General features: G+C 40.6%; 1 non-coding gene across 1 annotated transcript; it reads right to left on the reverse strand.

Annotated features, from left to right (window-relative positions):
- Nucleotides 1–2,091: 2,091 nt before the first annotated feature.
- On the reverse strand, nt 2,092–2,195 carry LOC112787467 (small nucleolar RNA R71). The gene has a single exon (XR_003194880.1). It is a non-coding gene; the product is annotated as a small nucleolar RNA R71 (small nucleolar RNA).
- Between the last annotated feature and the right edge of the window lie 1,550 nt (nt 2,196–3,745).

A 3,745-nucleotide genomic window follows, 5' to 3' on the forward strand; every position in this document is an offset into this window, starting at 1 on the left:
GAACGTTAGTGAAAAAGGTGATTGTCACTAACGTTCTCGAACCCATATTTTCACTGAACGTAACACCACTAATGTCCTGAGCTAAAGTCTCTGCCCACTTCACACTTTCTCTCTGCAGGTAAAGCCAAGCCCAATAAAGAAGATAACTGCTTCAAACTCAAGATCCAAAGGCCCATACCCAAGACTTGAAGAGCCAACTAGAAGATCAGAAGAGTAGTATATATAGGAGTAGCTTTGAATTATTTAGGGAGTGGGAAATTATAGGGAGCCTCTTGGCATAGAATTACTCTCTGTATTTTACTTTATCTGCACTTCTAGTTTCATCATGTATTCTCCATCTTTGTTTTCATTTTCCAGAGCTATGAACAACTAAACCCCTTTCATTGGGTTAGGGAGCTCTGTTGTAATTTGATGGATCAATACTAGTTTTCATTATTCTTCTTCTATCTTTTCTCTTGATTTTACTTGAAAGCTTTCGATCTTCATCCAATTGGGTAGTTATCTTGGAAAAGAGGCTATTCAAACTTGGATCTCTTCTGAACCTTGAAAGAGGAATGAAGAGATCATGCTAGAAATGCTTTCTCATGCTGGACCAAATTGGGTTTGGATGGATATGTGACTATAATCCTCTCAACACTTGATTTGGGAAATGCATGTAGTATAATCAGTGACCATACTTCATCTCTTCTCATGAGCAATTGACCAAGGAATTGGCTATTGATCAAGATTTGAGAGATTGAATTACAAGGAATTGTAATTCGATCACTTAAGATTGCCAAGGAGATCAATGAGTGCATTGATTGAGGAAGAGATGAAAATGAAATTGATCCGGAGAATGCAACATCTCCTGAGCCCAATGAACTCCCCATTTCTGATCTTACCCATTCTCTTTAATTTCTGTCATTTACTTTTATGAGCAATTACCCCATTCCCATTTAAGATTCTGCAATTTATTTTCCATCATCTACATTCAGCTCTTTATTTCTAGCATTTACTTTTCTGTTATTTACTTTCCCACCATTTAATTTTCTGCAATTCTCAACCCAAATTCTGATTCGCTCAACTAGAACATTCCTCTAATTAAAGTTGCTTGATCAATCAATCCCTGCGGGATTCGACCTCACTCTATTGTGAGTTTTTACTTGACGACAAATTCGGTACACTTGCCGAAGGAAATTTGTTATGAGACAAGTTTTCCGTGCATCAAGTTTATGGCGCCGTTGCCGGGGATTGATTGTGCATCAACAATGATTAAATTGGAGGATAACTAGATTGAGCATTTTTGTTTTGTTTGATTTAATTTTCTGTTTGAGTAATTTACTTTCAGTTTTAGTTAATTTCTTCCCTTCCCCCTACTTTTTCATTTTTAGTTATTTACCATTCATTTCACTAACCCACTAACTGTTTGATATATTGCATCACTCACACTAACAGTCATTCTGACAGAAATACTTTCTGCATCTATTTTCCTTGCTTGTACTTGTTGGTTGTATGACAGGGAGAAGAAGCGGGGCTTCAACTTCCTTTGATTCTGAACCTGAGAGGACCTTCCTTAGATTAAGAAGGGAAGCAACAGAAAAATGTGTAGTTGGTGCTGAGGAAGAGGAGGAATACTTTGAGGAATACTTCGAACCAAATATAGAAGAAAACATGGAAAACCATCATGAAGAAGAGGCTCACAACCATGGCGGAGGAGGTCGAGCAAATCATGCTGGGGAGGATAGAAGAATTTTAGGCTCTTACATCAATCCAAACCCAGGAAACTGTTGAAGTAGCATTCAAAAGCCAACCATCCATGCCAACAATTTTGAACTAAAACCACAGCTCATCACCCTTGTTCAGAACAACTGTTCATTCGGAGAAAGTGTCCAAGAAGACCCCAATCAACATCTAACCACCTTCCTGAGAATATGTGACACAGTGAAGTCTAATGGTGTTCATCCTGACGCCTATAGACTGCTCTTATTTCCATTCTCACTCAAGGATAAGGCAGCCAAGTGGCTGGAGTCTTTCCTGAAGGAGAGCTTGACAACCTGGGAAGATGTGGTAAACAAATTCTTAGCAAGATTTTACCCTCCTCAACGAATCAATAGGCTGAGAGCTGAGGTCCAAACTTTTAGGCAACAAGATGGTGAGACTCTTTATGAAGCATGGGAGAGGTTTAAGGACCTGACAAGGAGGTGTCCACCTGACATGTTCAACGAATGGGTGCAGCTGTACATTTTCTATGAAGACCTGTCATATGAATCAAAGATGGCAGTAGACCATTCATCCGGAGGATCTTTGAACAAGAAGAAGACCATTGAGAAAGCCATAGATGTCATTGAAACAGTAGCAGAGAATGATTATTTCTATGCTTCTGAAAGAGGCAACACTAGAGGAGTAATGGAGCTAAACAATGTAGATGCTCTGCTGGCCCAAAACAAGCTCATTACCCAGCAGCTGGCTGACCTCACCAAGAAGATGGAGAGGAACCAAGTAGCAGCAATCACTACTTCATCAACAACCCAAGAAGGAGTGAATGAAGAAGCAGAGGGTAGTCAGGAGCAAGCCAACTACATTGGGAATTCACCTAGGCAAAACCATGATCCATACTCTAAGACTTATAACCCTGGATGGAGGAATCACCCAAACTTTGGGTGGGAAAATCAACAAGACCAAGGCCTAGATCAAAGACGTTCAAATCCCAACAACAATGCAGCCTACCAACATTTCACATCTAGACCATATCAACACCCCCATAACAACACCTTTCCACATTCATATCAAAACCAAAATAACTTACCTCATCCTTCCACCTCTAATCCCAATCTACCATCATTTGATGACAGACTCTCAAGGATTGAGAATCTACTTGAAGGCATAGGCAAAGAGATTCAAGACAACAAGGCATTCAAGGAGGAAGTGCGAGCCAATTTCAAGAACCAGGGAGACACAATCAAGAGGTTGGAATCCCAAGTGGGGTATCTCTCTGAGCAGATTTCCAAACCTACAGATGGATTCCCAAGTGACACAGAGAAGAATCCGAGAGGTGAAACAAAGAAAGTAAGATGGGAAGATTGCAAGATGGTCACTATAAGTGATAAGGAGACTGAGGACAAGCCAAACAAGTCGGCAGAATAACCTGGAGATACCTCAACAGAGAAGGAGGAAAAAGATTACCAAGAACCAGAAATCTCAAAACAGGAGCTGCTGAGACTCTATGCACCTTTTGCCCAACTGCTCAATGGTGCTGTGGAGAAGAGAATATACTCAAGGTTTCTAGATTTGTTTGCATCTCTGCATGTCAACATACCATTCATCAAGACTATTCAACAAATGCCTGCATACATCAAGTATATGAAGGAGCTGCTTCCCAGGAAAAGCTCACTCAAGGGAGGCCAAACTATAGTGATGAACAAGGAGTGCAGTGCCCTCATTCAACCACAGTTGCCTACAAAAAGAAAAGATCCAGGGAGTTTTCATGTCCCTTGTGCCATAGGAGAAACAATGTTTGATAAAGCACTCTGCGATTTGGGAGCAAGCATCAACTTAATGCCCTTATCCCTGGTAAAGAGGCTGAAGATCAATGAGATAATGCCCACAGATGTAGTCATCAGGCTGGCAGACAAAACTCAAAAACAAGCAATAGGAGTGGTAGAAAATGTGTTGGTAAAGGTTGGGAAATACTTTCTTCCCACAGACTTTGTCATTCTGGACATGGAAGAGAGTCACACTCACCCAATCATATTGGGAAGACCATTCC

Source organism: Arachis hypogaea, chromosome 20 (assembly GCF_003086295.3).
Source record: "Arachis hypogaea cultivar Tifrunner chromosome 20, arahy.Tifrunner.gnm2.J5K5, whole genome shotgun sequence".
In the NCBI taxonomy this organism is placed as follows: Eukaryota; Viridiplantae; Streptophyta; class Magnoliopsida; order Fabales; family Fabaceae; genus Arachis; species Arachis hypogaea.